A 15905-nucleotide genomic window follows, 5' to 3' on the forward strand; every position below is an offset into this window, starting at 1 on the left:
AAGTTGAAAATACTTCTTACTTCTTCTTGATAGGGTACACCCAACATCTCCTAGAGTAGTCATCAATAAATGAGACAAAGTATTTTGCTCCTCTTAGGGATGTAAATGGTGCTTGCCATACGTCAGAGTGAACCAATTCTAGAACACTTTTGCCTCTATAATTTGATTTGTTGAATTTCAACTGGTGCTGCTTACTTGTTATGTAATGGTCACACAAAGGAAGTGTTACATTTGTTAAGCCTAGAAGTAGGTTTTGCTCCACAAGGACTTTCATTCCTTGTTCTGACATGTGTCCAAGTTTCTGATGCCATAACATTGCATAATTTGAACTACATGAGGCAATAGAGGCTTCTGCTTCTAGCAAAGTCTCTCCCTTCAGCATGTACAAGTTTGCTGCTATTTTTTCGCCTTTCAGAACCACAAGCGCTCCACGGAACACCTTCATGAGTCCTTTCCGTGTTTCAATCTTGCTTGCATTAATATCCAACAATCCGTAGGATAATAAATTTTTCTTCAGGTCTTTCACGTGCCGCACATCTCGAACAACTTTAATTGTTCCGTCATACATCTTCAATTTGATGGTTCCCACGCCAACGATCTCTAAGGCATGATCATTGCAACTATGCACAGATCCTCCTGAGACAAGTTCATAATGATGGAACCATTCTCTTCTTGAGGTCATGTGATATGTTTCTCCTGAATCAATGAGCCATATATCTGCAAATCGTTTTCTTCCTTCCACGGTGGTTGACGCTTCACAGCATAGAGCATCTCCATCATCTGAAGTGTTTGCGATATTGCCTTTTGGATTGGAGTTTTTATTTAGACTCCAACAATCCTTCTTCAGGTGACCCTTCTTTCCACAGTTGTAACACTTTAAATTCTTCTTGCTCCTCGACTTCGATCTACCATGTTTGTGACTGTTGCTTTAGCCACATTCTGTTGATATCTCTCTCATCATTGTCAACGCTTCTGCTTGTTGCAGATTTACTTGTCTGTCTTCCTTGTTCTTACGTCGATTTTCTTCTTGTAGAACAACAGCTGCAACGTCATCGAAGACTAGACTGGTGACATTACTGTTTGTCAAGTTGATGATGAGTTGATCATACGAATTCGGTAGACTTTGAAGTAGAAGTTCAACACGTTCTTGTTCTCCTATTTTACAGCTTAAGGATGTAAGCTGAGAAAATAAAGTGTTCAGTGTATTTAAGTGCTCCGTTACTGAAGTAGATTCTGACATACGGAGAGTGTACAATTTTCTCTTAAGAAAAATTTTATTGTGCAACGATGTGGCCTCGTACAATTTGGTGAGATGATCCCATATCTCCTTAGCTGTATTCTTTTCCTCGATGCTTGACAATACTTCATCTGCTAATGCTAGATGAAAGTTTGTCATAGTATTTTCGTCCATTTCGATCCATTTGTTGTCATCTATGAAATCCACCGGCCTTTCACTGATAGCTGCTAGACAACCGTCTTTCCTCAGTATGACCTTCACTTCAATCTCCACAATGAGAAATTTCTCCCATTGAATTTTTCAATATCAAATTTCGTTGCCATAGCTTCTTTTACGGATAGCTCCCACTATTTCACTATCGTGAATAGTTCTCTGGAACCTTCAAAGAATAGGTAATAACTTCTTACTTTCTTATGTTGGAGGATCCACCTTTTGGTGGCAACCACAAAGATAATAAGCAGATATTACATACTCTAATCTAGCTCTGATACCAATTGTTGCGGAAGACGGCTATCGGATAGAGCAAAATCGCAACTGATAATTTGAGAAAATAAAAATGAAGATAAAAGAGACACAAAATTTACGTGAAAAACTCCTAAATAATATAGGGTAAAAATCACAGGCAACGGTAGAAGAATTTCACTATGAGAAAATATGAATTACAACCTCTCTCGATCTACCAAGGAGAAAACAATGATAATTCTCTCTAGATAAAAAAAAAGGAGAAAACAACTCTCAAGAAACTCTCTAAATTCTCTCTAGTATTGGAAGAAAGCTAGAATGCTTTGGGATGGTTTTAAAGCTAAATGATCTAGGGTATTTATAGTAGAAGCTTTAAGGACTAATCTTGAAAATACCCTAAAAGTTTAATAACTAAAGTTTGTAAAATGCCCATTTAGTTTTCAACCATTATTGCACATAATTTTGACATTTTATATTTAGTGCCTACCATTGTTGAAAATTTCATTTTTTTTTCAACCTTGCTAAATGCACTTTCGGTGCATGCTTTCAACAGTTGAAATATTAGAAAGCTGGATTTTGTAAAGTATCTAATTATCTTCAAATGCTAGAATGGGCAAATCCTCAATTTCTAATATTTTGCTAAATTTTCTTGAATGATTGATCAGAAGTTTCGGTTAATCTAGTTTTGAAATTAACAAAAGTATTTTTTAATTTAAAATTAATAAAATAGTATTTTTCTCAATACGGATCGAAATTGATGAAATTAAATAGAAAATTTAATATAATTCATTTACTAATTAATTCCTCTACACCTTATTAAATTTAGTTTACGATTCTGCACATTTTAATTCAATTATTTGTAATCGATAATGAGTTTGTTTGTTCAATTAACAATGTATTAGTAAACAAACTTAATAAAAATAAGGTATCATAGTTTAGTGGTATCATAGTATTCTCCTACGGTATTGACCACGGTTCGATTCCCCGGATGCGCATATTTTCCCCAAATTATGATAATTTCGTTTTTAATTTTACTTTCTCAAACTTCATATAATTTTTCATTTCTTTAATTCTTTTTCATTTTAAGGTAATCTTTTATTAAATTTGAATTGCATTTCCTCTAAATACTGATGTAACTTTAATTTTTATTTAATAATGAATTTACTCTTTTTCAATTTTACTTTTTACTTTTATATTTTATTCAATTTGACCATCTCATTGCAACTCTTTATAGATTCTTTCTCCCATTAATTTCTTAACACTTATATACTCTAGTCAGTATATCATCTTTAAAATTCATTCTAAAAAAGAGTAAATTTAAATATATTATACAATTTTAGATTATATTTGCTTTAGTAAATAATATTATTAATCTTACAATTACTTACGAAAAAAATATATATGTATATAATATATGATTAGAGAGTTTTTTAAATAGAATTAATTAATATCGTGACATTGTAAATAATTATATTTAAATTTAAATGAAATTTTAAACAAATATACTCGATTGGACTTAATTTTTTTTAATAAAATTTAAATAATAAAATGATACTCATAAACTGGACTAATTCAATTTTTTCTACTCGACTCGACTTGATCGAATATTGAACCTTAAGTATGGATGGGCGTGAGTCGGTTGGGCTGAATTTTCAGCCAACCCGAGTATTTTACCCCTTCCATTTGTCATCCGACCTAGCCCAGGTTTAAGGAGATTCTACCTGACTCAGAACTTGACTTGGTTTTTGGGTAAAAACTTAAACCCCACATCTGACCCGACACATACATATATAATCTTTATTTTCTATTAAGTAAAATAAGGATCTGGTTAAAAATAATAGAAAAAACAAGTATTATAACAATTATCTTTAAATATATAAAAATCAATTCTACTAGTACTTTTGAGTTGGATTAGATTCATGTTAATCTTTAAAAATTCTGATCCAACTTATATTTAAATTCATATTTTTTTAAAATCCAACCCTAATCAGGTTGAGTAAAAACTCATTGAATATGAGTCCAATACTCATCTTTAACCCAAAGCGAAGTTTGTTCCATTAAAATTAAATTACTATGAAAAATACTTAATAAACATTAAAGCATTCAAGCGCATCTAGTGCAGTGCTATCACATTACCCTCCCACGGTACAGACCGGTGTTCGAATCCCCGGAAGCGCAGGTTATGCATATAAAAGGAACCAATATTGGAATTTTGTGTGCTAAAATACTTTAAATTTAACTTTTGGGTAAATTTCATAAATGTTCATTAATATTTAAGTAAGTTGATGTTATCCCCACTGCAGTTTCAAAAATAATTTAAATGCTTTTAAAATATATTTATACAAATATTATTTGAAAATAAAGTATTATTTTCTCTAGTGTAATATATTATAATTTTATATAAATACTTTTTAGAAAATATGTATTTATCTTTTAAAAATATTTTAATAAAATTTATAAATGCTTTTAAAATTTAGTTCATAATATGCTCAAACACCTTTGCAAGAACTGATGCTCGAACTCGAGATCTCAGGGACTTTAATTATCTCTTTAACTTCTAAGGTAGTTTGGTATTTTGGATCATGCAAGTTGTTGAATTAAAAATGGTTATAAATAGGCTATTTTCGTTAAATATTGGACGAAATGATGAAATAACTTGGTATAATAATAGTTTTAGTCCCTAAAACTTTTACATTATATCAATTTGATCTTAATTTGAAACAATTTAATAAATTTAAACCTCCATATTTAAAAATTTTGTGAGTTGTTCAATTGATGCTTTAATTCAACACACTTTGTTTGACAATATCACAAAAAAAGCAAAATTGATAAAAAAAAATTCAAATATGAAAAATTAAATTTATTAAATCATTTTAAATTAGGATAAAATTAATATAAATATATAAATGTTGAAGACAAATTGTTATTATATCAAGACAAAAAAAATGTTTGCTTTAATTTTAACGATCAATGACTTATTTATAATAAATTTTAATTAAATGATATGTTAATAATTTTTTTAGAAAATAATGTCTCGTTTGTTACCAAAGATAATTGAGTGACCTAAACTGTATTATGTCTAATTTTATATTTCAATAATCGATATTGTAATAAATTTGGACATATTCATCACAATCGTATACAAGTGTTAAATTTAGGGTAACGTATGTCCTTAATTATAAGATATTATTTTGTTGAGAAAGTTATTTTATTGAGTTCATCGACTATTGGAAGTTACAAAATAGTCACCCAACTATTAATTATAGTCCAAACTCATAATTTTTATTAAAAAATTAAGGACAACCTGAGTTAAACGTTAACCTACTAAGATACGGTAAAATATGATCTCATAATCTCAAACGACTATCATATCTCAGTTTGCATGTTAACGTCCAGCTCATACGACTTTTTATTTTTTAACAGAAAAGAAAAAGTTTGGAACATAATGAATAGTCGGATAACCATTTTGTAACTTTTAATAGTCGAGAGACTCAATAAGGTAACTCTCTATAGTCGGGGTCTATTTTGTAGCTTTTAATAGTCAAGAACTCAATAAAACAATACTTATATGAGGGAATACTTTACCCTTAAATTTATTTATTTTTTCATTAATTATTCTCCTCAATCCCAAAATTGCCGAAGTCTATTAAAGATACTGCCGAAGTCTATTAAAGAAACTACGAGTAAAATAAACTAAAATGTCACGTCAATTACATTTTGAAAACCAATGTAAACCTTCATATAAATTCTAAGACATCTGGGAAAAATACTAATTTGCATGTGAAAAAACACATTTAAATAACTATAAATCAACATTTCACAAGCTTTAGTTATTACATTAATTTGTCTGCAAAGTTAACCTAAAATGAAACAAAGAGCAAAATCCTATATCATCTGTGATGTTGGCAAAGTCATAGTTGGTCCTTGATTAGGATAATCATCCATAGATATTATTGTATTCTGACCATACATCCTCTGAACAATCGGAGCCATGTACATGCTCTCTGAATTTTGTGGCATCGGGTCCGGCTGGTGAGAAACCGAAGGAGCCGAACCAATGTTATTGTTCCTTTGAGAGATTGATGGCATGTACGACCTCTCGGAACCTGGATGTAATGCAGCGTCGACCCTTTGAGAGGTTGAAACCATGTGATCAGACCTGTGAGGAGTTGCAGGTACATATATCCGCTCAGAAGTCGGGAACAGAGAAGCATTGGTTCTCTGAATCCTTTGACCCATGGTGGCATTCAAGTGAGAAGTTGCTGTCACGTATATCCGGTCGGAAGCTGGAGATAAGTTTTCATTCCTGTTTGAAACGGAAACCATCCTGTTGTTTTTATGAGATGTTGGCACGTATGCTAGCTCCTGAGTTAGACCTATCGCAGTGTCTGACATCTGAACAGTTGGAGCTGCATTGCCATTCCTACGAGATGTCATGGGTATATAAATCCCTTTGGATGCTGGAGGAGACTCGGTTCTTAGCGACGCTAGAGTTGAAGCTTCATTCCATTGTAATGTTTGCGGTTTATAAACTCTTTCGGATTGATGGGGTGTTACTGATGACAATCCTGGGATTGATAGGTCACTCTTTCTTTCTAGTGACATGGTTTGGGATGTGGCTTGGTTTTCCGTTTCCAAATCAGATGTCCGAGGCACAAGAGATGCTCCATGATTCGGTAAATCATCCTCAGCCGGTGGCAGAGATGTAATCACTGGGTTTGGTAGACCCCTCTCGGTAGTTGCAGTGACAGAAAGCAATATTGCCTGATTTGGTGAGTTACCATCCGACTCTTGAGACATGGCCGGTGAAACTCTTTGGTACAGTGAATCTCTCTCTGATGACAGAGGCATTGCCGAAGAGACTCCCCGACTTGTCATATCTGTCTCAGACGATACATGCAAACCTGATGACACTCCTAGGGTTGGTAAATCCCTCCACTGCTGTGCCACCATTTTGATCCGAGTGTAAAAATCCACACCCGACTTTCCTGCAGTTCATAAAAAGAAAGATGGAACCACACTTCTGAATGCGGGTCAACTAACAGTAATGTGGAAGGGAAGAGAATGTCCGACCACTAAAGTTATTATCTCCGGAAAAAAATGCTTTCGGTCCATTAAAAGAGGAACAAGGCATTGGAACAGGAACATTGATCCCAACCTGAGTCGTACATATTTCGAGGTAGACAACGACAATTGTTTCATGGTAATGGATCAGAAATGGGATTAAATAAGATTCATCGTTCAAGTGAAAAGATCTTTATTTTCTGATGTAAAACAACAGGATCTACTTACCAGCCCAGACTCGATTTCATTCTGAAACTTCCTTGCAGAATAGCCAGATGTTGTGAATATAGAGGCTCCATTCACAGACCTATGAAAATAGCTAAACATGAATAAAATGTGGGATATGAACAAGTCCATGCAAACTTTAGACGTGAATTTCAACTTCAATGAGAAGAATGCATATATTGCTCCTGCATTTTAGACAAACACTTCCAAGATTTAAAATTCTTCTCGGGGTTTAAGAGGATAAAAAACCCCACCATTTTTAGGACAAGCAAAAAATATCTAGTAGGGTTGTCCGTAAAGAAAATAATCGGCGAGTCGCATAGTTAACATCAGCTAGGCAAGTAAGGGACAAAGGTATACAAGGGCATCTTAGAAAATGCCCTTTGTTGATCATGCTGTAGTAGAAAGATGGAATGATATGTTGATATAAAAAATTCAAAGCCGCAAAGAAGATAAAGAGACTTTGAGTTAAGTACTTGTTTCTGTTTACAATGGTTATGGCCTCTTCTAGGCTCTCGGCCTGTTGGTTGTTGAAGAAGTGAAAGTTGTTAGCTAAAGTTCAAGCAATTCCGCATATTTAGTAGGAATGCTGAAGTAAAAATCATATGGTACCTTCATGCAAAGGAGAACCGGTCCAAAAATTTCTTCCTGCTCAACACAAGATACAGTGTGGTCAAAGAATATACCAAGGTCTTTCAACTTAAATCTTCACCCACAGATAATCATAAATAGTTCGAGTTCATTCATTATAAGAATGTAAGAACAGGAAGCGTGCGCACACGCACACGCACACGTACACACAAAGAGTACCTTGTAGCACCCCATATTCGATGCAACATCGCATATTATAGTAGGACCAATAAAATTCCCTTCCTCATATCCAGGAACCTGCAAAATTAGAGTCAGGAAAATTTCAAGTTAGGTTCTAAAGAAGCCAGCTTCCTAGAAACGGAGAAAGAAACCAGTAACTATAGAAATTAGTAAAATCAAATTCCAGGATCTTCTGAATCAATACATTAGAACTATAAGAAATAATCAGGAAAAATACAAGCTAGAAACTGTCAGATAGAAAAACAAGCTCATAATTATTAAAAACGACAAGCGGTCTGGAACCAGCAGCAATATCTAAATAAAGATGAACCTTGAATTACACTATTAATCAACAAAAAGAAAGCTAACAAGCTCAGTATCATTTGCAAACTTCTAGAGATTTAAGTAACAGAATCATTATTAGGACCAGGATGGCACAGCATATGAGCCGTTGTTCTAAGATGTTCCTGATTACATATGTTGTATTAAGTCAATATTCAATCACTTGATAACAAACAACACACTGTAGTTTTACTAAAAATCTAACAAAGCAGATTAAGCCCTAAAAGCAAGAATATAAAGAATGAAGTGCATGTGACAAATGCTAGTATACCAAAGATGTTATAATTGCCTTAGAAAAGGGCTGAAGTGAATGAATACCACAATATTTCTCCCATCAAGAAGAAGTCTAGCACCAGCATCACACTGCATTGAACTAATCTGTTTAGTTGATCCTTTACCTGCAAGATCAACAAGCAATAACGGCATGAAACAAAAGGAATAATAGACTACGATTGTGGCATCTAAAGCATGCATGATACAATGAACATGCAGAAGTAGTCAGCTGCAGAAGCATGTTTCGACTTCCATAAACATTCTGAGTTAAAAGAGGAGTCTGCCAACAACTTCAGTCCTCATTGAAAATGTAGATTAAATTTGAGAAGTCTTGAAGCTAGGTCTTTTACCTCTTTACTAATCACTGGACCAACATCTGTGCCAGGATCTGATCCTACATTCACTTTGAGTGCTTTGGCACGCCGAATAAGTTCTTCCTCCCTGAAAATGTTAGGAAAACACTTAAGTTGATATATCTTCTTTGCATAAATTAGGTTTTGATTCATTAAAGAAACTGTAATACCTTTCTACTTATCAACAAACATATTAATTCCAATAGAGTTAAACTACAGGCTGGAGGAAAAGACATGCAATGCAGATTTATGGAGGAAAAGTATTGGATAGAATTGTTCACCTCACAGGAAGATAACTCTGCTTGCATCCAAGTTCAATTGACAAATGGTAAACTTTTGGAAGACTTTTAAGTTACAATGAACACACACATGTAGTCCAGATTTGTTACCATAGAAACACAGGATAAAACCTCTTAGAACATCAATATAAAAGTTCAATCCTTATGTATTTCCTCAAAATGTTGGGATAATTAGTTATCTATTTAATATGGTGTGAGAGAATAGGTCTCACATCTTCATCCCTGCCCGTTAGTTCTTCACCTAGTAGCTGGGGAAAGCAAACATTCCAGGTAAAGAAATCATAATACCATGGCATTGAACCTCCGACAAAAACAGCTGTACTTAGACCCATGCATCTCTGCCCGGCAGCTCCAAATCCCGCAACTAGAGCATTCAAAGTAGCATCTATGCTTGCATCAGACATGATAACTGCATGGTTCTTGCCACCTATATTGGACTAAAAAGTCAACAGAAGAATCAGTTAACTGCTAAAATATATACAAATTTCTTTTCAATCGAGTGTAGCGACAATAGAAACCTAGAGGACGAGAGAGAGAGAATACCTGAATTCGTTTCCCTCTGGCTGCAGCCCTAGCATATATGCATGCCAGCCTAGGCATAGAAGGAAAATGAAGTATAATAAATCAATCAACAGATTGTCGCCACGGAAATTGAATTTTTCTTTCATCTTTATTTTGGGGGTGTGCATAGAGACCAGAAGTCGAATCATAAGTTAAAACCTGAAGTGTTTCACCTCAAAAAAATTGTTTATATAACTTACCATGTTTGAACCAGCAACAGATATAGTTTTTATATCCTCATCATCACAAATATAATTGACAATATCCTGCATATCGACAGAAATCTAGTCAGAGATAAACTAAAAACAAAACTGGAACTCACCAGTTGTGTAAGAAAAAAAGATGGTAGAAGTCGGGGAAACATAGAATAAAAAGATTATGTTAATGATGTTTCTCAGGTATAGATGGCACTGGGTCTTGCACTCTACTGCCATCTCTCTCAAGAAAAAATCCCATTCAAGGTGAATATATATATATATACTTAAAAGATCAAATTACGAATTAAATTTAATATAATAATCCAACCAATTGAGCAAAAACGAGATGAAACTGATATTATTGTATGGTAGTGTTAGTGTTTCTTAGATCCGGTTCAGTTGCAAAGGCAAAGGATCCAATAAAGATTAAAGACTATACATATAAATTTCAGTACGTGCAATAGCCATCCAAAAGACTATACATATAAATGCCATAGCAATACTTCTGATAATGCCATACCAATACTTGACCTTATTGCAAATCCTAACTCAAGTATTCAACCAGAATGTCTGCACAAGGAAAACAAACTCTCTTGCAACATATATGTAATAATCATGAGATGTCCAATTCACTTCTCTATCATGTTTACGATGTTAAGTTTAACAACAACAAAAATAGAAGGCTCCTAAGAAGTAAAGCATACATGGGTTCCATGAATAATATTTAAGACACCATCAGGTAAACCAGCCTCCTTTACTAGTTCTGCAAGGATCATTGAAGCCCCTGGAGGAGGAAAAGAAAAAGGTTTCGACATCATTAACACACTTAACAAAAACAAGAAACATAAATGTCCATTGTGAATGTATTCAACAAGATTACAGGTGATTACACATTGTTCAATCATTACTATATGAACTCTTCTTTTTTCCCCTTTCTCTTTAAGGAGTACGTCAACTCAGTAATTTTATTACACTTGAATATTAATATCTGATGGAAAAGAAAAATAACAGGGATAAGGAACACAGGTTTTACTCGGTCACTTGATATATAAATATTTGAAGAAACCTTCAACATTAACATAAGATGGAACCTTAAGATATTACTTCAATCAAAGAACCTTACCACCTTATTAACTTAAGCCTAGTTTTGGAAAACATTAAGGGATGGTGACTTCATTTGTTCAATAGGAAAATATATAAAATTGTACTGTGTCAGAAAATTAAGTTTCAATTGCCACAGCCCCAATATCAATGAAAATAAAAAAGGCTAGAACGAAAAGGTTCACCTGGATTTTTTTTGCACGACTTAAGAATAAATGTATTCCCACAAGTAACTGAAATAGGAAACATCTGAAAAGATAGAAAAATGTCATAATAAGGAAACAATGAGAGGCACAAAGAAGGTTTCAATATTGGAATACGAAGAGCTTAAAGGAACTAGACAAGCTACAATACACATAAAGAAGGGGCCACTGGAGAACTAGCAAATCAGCCCCATCTTAGACTCTGAATCCCTCTATCGTGATAGGAGAATGTTGAAATGCATAAGATAACCAAGCACATATGAACAATAAGAAAAAGGAAGCATGACAATATTCAGAAGCTTACAATCTAGACAATGATGAAGAACCAAAAATCAAGAAAGGCAACAAGGAGCAACAAACCATACCCACAAAGGGATCATTGCAGGAAAGTTAGAGGGACAAATCCCAGCACAAACACCAAGTGGTTCTCTAATGCAGAATTTATCAATTCCACTAGAGGCATTTGGCACAAACTCTCCCATTTGCAGAGTTGCCAGTCCACAAGCATGTTCAACAATCTCTACAAGCAAAAGAATAAAGCAAGAAATAAAACCTAATGACCTCAAAATGGTTGACCCAATCTCTTAAGATCATGGAACAAAATCAATGGAGGATCAGCAATGACTACCTAAACCACGCAGCACATCACCATGGGCACTCTTTAATGTCATGCCTTGCTCCACTGTAATATTCATTGCAAGCTTATCCTGAGGAGAATGGGGAATAACTGAAGATTGTGAATATGAAATAAACTACGTTTAAACAATAAATTGATGAACAAAAACGGATTCTGTTATCCCTACAATATTTCTGTGGATGAGCTCCTGAAATTTGAACATGATGCGCTGGCGAGCTGTAACTGGTGTGTTCTTCCAAGAGGGAAAAGCTTGCTTGGCTGCATTAACTGCATCTTTAAACTCTTCATATGTAGTTGAAGGGACTTGAGAAACAACCTCTTGTGTTGCCTAATTAAAATGTCTGATGTAAAAAATGTATCAAAAAGGATGAGAAAGAGCAAATAACAAAGTTAGCTCATTCACTTACAGGATTTATTACGTCAATTGTCATGGAACCTAGTGAACCCACAAATTTCCCTCCAATAAAATTAGGTACTTTTACCTGTAGATACCAGAATGATAGTAGAGGACAGACATGAACACATCACACATAGAAATACAAACAGATGCATGCTAAAACATACAGAGAACAAGAAATAAAAACAGGAAATGTCACACACTAATTGTTCTTTCACATCAAAACTCACCGATTGGTTGTTTTGGTTTAACTCTCCAGCGGAACTGCTATTAGAGTTCACAGGAACATTTCTGTTAGGCCCCCATGATTGAAATTTTTTCTCTGCAAGAAAACATTCCTACTATAAAGAAGAATCTCAAGAAATGAAAAATACACTCATTTTCAAAAGTATTTTACCAGAGTGGGAGTGGAAATAGATATATCATTTAAAACCTTAATTGTCACTGTAGAATATAAGTTATGATAGGACATGCTCCCAGCTATGACAAACTGATAGATCTATAATAGCTGGGTTGATATTGATTACAAAGCTGCCTGACCATTTGGATGATAAACGACAAAGCAACAAATAACAACCTCACTAGGAACAAACAGAATTTGAGAGGCCAGGTTTAAAGCAGTGTTGACAAGGCGTGTTCCTAGGTACACCTAAGTCTAGCGCCTTAGCATTTTTCGGAAAAAAAAGTGCCTCGTACCCTTTCAGGCCAGGCGCATTTGGTCAGGAGCACTAGGCACACTTTTCTCTAAGGCGGTAGGCATAAACCTCCCCCCCCCCGGATTAAATTTATTTTTAGTTTCTTTCATTGTTCACCTTTTTTCTTTCATTTTCTATGCTTTACTCAGGCTAGAGCTTTTTTGTGTCGAGCGCCTGAGGCAATGTACGGGTTGAAGCACCTAGAGTTCTCTAAGGCGGTAGGCATAAACCTCCCCCACCCCGGATTAAATTTATTTTTAGTTTCTTTCATTGTTCACCTTTTTTCTTTCATTTTCTATGCTTTACTCAGGCTAGAGCTTTTTTGTGCCGAGCGCCTGAGGCAATGTACGGGTTGAAGCACCTAGAGTACGCCTTGCAACCTTGACAACATTGGTTTAAAGTACATATTACAGTTTATTTCAATTTAAAACAGAAGTATACAATAGTGAAAATAACAATAGGAGACTAACCTGATAAATTTCCTTGACGAATCTTGGCTTTGAGGTTGTACAAATGCCTTGGGGTTGACTGCAACTCTGGATTACTTTGTTTCAGGGCCTTGAGCACTTGACGTGGTTTTATACCAGCTTCAGTCATTAATTTGATTTGCCTAATTTCTTCCTCATTAAAACGACGACTATAAGGATGTTCTGACATATCTCTTAGAGGCTCATGATTATGCTCTCCATTTTTAATGGTAAGAACCCAGGTATCATCTTCCTTTTTTCCTATAGCCTCAAAAGGACAGTTTATAAGTCTTGAGCATGCTTTCCTTTTGCGTTTACTTTCATCAATCTTCCGCCTATTCCGGTAAATGCCTCCTCTGTCACATCCAAGGATAACTCTTCTGTCCTTCCTCGACTTCTTAATAGTCACTACATATCCTTGGTTAGCCCCAAAGTCCCGCACATGTTTAATGAGCTCCTCACGATCTTGGAACATTCTGGGAGGTGGAGGAAGCATCCTTCTCTGTCCACTATATGCCGACTGACTTTTAGCATCCATGGCCAGTAGCAAGAAGTAAATCCCTGAAAAACAGTAAAGCAAAAGATCAAAAGTTTAGGTGACAAGTAGTGCACGGAAACACAGCAGCAATCAAGACATTTAAACAGATTTAAGAAAAATATGAATACATAGTTCTTTTCACTTCTTGCCTCAAACTATGTGGTAACAGGAGAAACTTAGGAATACTCTCTACTGCACACTTTTAACACCTGGTGAAGACAATTTTGGCCAATTCATTCATATCGAATCCAATAGCATACACTAGAACTTCAAAACATGCAGAATGCAATAAGTTGCTCATTTGATGTGGAGGCAACAATATTGTTCAAGTCCAACCTTTAAAAATTTTCAGGAGCCAGCAGTAAAACTTTTTCAAAATGCACCCAAATTAGTAAATTTAGCTCAAATGTTAGGCAAATAACACCCCAAATATCACAAGAAAAAAATGGGATTATAGCATTCTACTTTCCGGAAACACCATGCCTCATAACTCAGTGTATAGACCATATTTCCAGAGTTGTACACATGCATCAAGAGTATTATTTTTCTTTATTTTATTTTCCGATTCAAAGGCTATTCTTTTTCTTTGACAATGCTTCTCAACCAGTAGGGGAGGTAACCTAAGCAAAATTGGGGGTAAACCAATCTTATAGCATAACAATCCTCACACTTGACAGCTGTGTGTGGTAAAATCAAAATTCCTAAACCTACCAAAACGAAAGAAAAAAACAATAGTCCATACTCACCATTAAACTAAATTTCACACATTAACATGAGGGAAAATAAAAACCAAATGTTATAAGTTACAAACAAGGGAAGCAAATGTTTTAACCAAAAATGGGAATTCAATTAACAAACGGAACATATAAACAAAACTATATAATGCAAAGTAACTTACTAGCCGAAAATATAATGTCTCCACGGAGTAAAAGATTGCAGCTCGTAAACCCTCTCAAAATCTAGAACCAGTAACAAAATCAATAATTATAAGAAAAATACGGAGACAATGATCTAATTAATAAAATATGATTATTATACATATATTAAGAGAAAAACCAATAAAAAAAATGCAGGAACCCAGTGATGGGATAACTTAATAAGACACTAAATGAGCTTACTTTATTTATTTTCTATATTGTGAAAAAGGAAATTTTGAGGAAGACAAGAAACTGAGAAATTTTGAAGGTTTGGGTGTTTTTGGATTGGGGCGGCGAGATAGAGGTAAAGGTGGGGACTTCAGGAATTTGGTTTCCAGTTTACACCTGTACTATTACTAGCTCCCGAACCAGTGTTCGTGGACTTTCACGAATTTGATTTCCACGCGCACTCTTGGCGTCTGGTGTTTGAAAACGATTTTTGTGATTGTGAATGATTGGACCGTCTTGGGTCGGACCGGGTACATGAATGTTTAGGTCCTTTGGGCCGAAGCTTACTCAAGGTATTAAAGATTTTGACATAATAGTTAGGGTCTCGAATCTTGGATCCTCCGAATATTTGGTTTGGGTTTAGGGTATTACATCCAAAGATTAGATTTAGTTAGTTTTAGATCAATCCAGTGTTTATAAGGGTTAGTAGTCATGTGGCCAGTAAATTATTAATTTTTTAAAGGTAAATTATATCATTGATCATTTAATTATTTATCCTTTTCATTTTAATCATTAATTTTGAAATTTTATCAATTGGATCATCCAACTATTTAAATACATTCAATAAAATCATTTGACAATTAATAAAAATAATATAATTATATATTTGGTCATCAATATTTATATATTTTATCAAATTTAACATATGGCCATGCGCCTGAGGGAAGCTAAGCTTGCCATGCCACTGCGCTCAGGGACGTTGTTTATGCTTTGGCAACAACAAGTAGTGACATTCGATATAGGTCCGGTGATTAGGGATGGGATGGATAGGGTCAGGTTGGGTTTTTGATCAACCAGATTCGACTCGAAAATTATACATCTTTCATAAAACATGACCCGACATGAAAAATATACACCCTTCACCTGATCGGAACTCGATCCGACTTTTTGAGATAAAA

The 15905-nt window shown here is 34.6% G+C and overlaps 1 pseudogene; it reads right to left on the bottom strand.

Moving 5' to 3' along the window:
• Positions 1-5388: 5388 nt before the first annotated feature.
• Positions 5389-14884, bottom strand: LOC120132442 (annotated as a pseudogene).
• Between the last annotated feature and the right edge of the window lie 1021 nt (positions 14885-15905).

Source organism: Hibiscus syriacus, unplaced genomic scaffold (assembly GCF_006381635.1).
Source record: "Hibiscus syriacus cultivar Baekdansim isolate YM2019G1 unplaced genomic scaffold, ASM638163v2 tig00110562_pilon, whole genome shotgun sequence".
Classification (NCBI taxonomy): Eukaryota; Viridiplantae; Streptophyta; class Magnoliopsida; order Malvales; family Malvaceae; genus Hibiscus; species Hibiscus syriacus.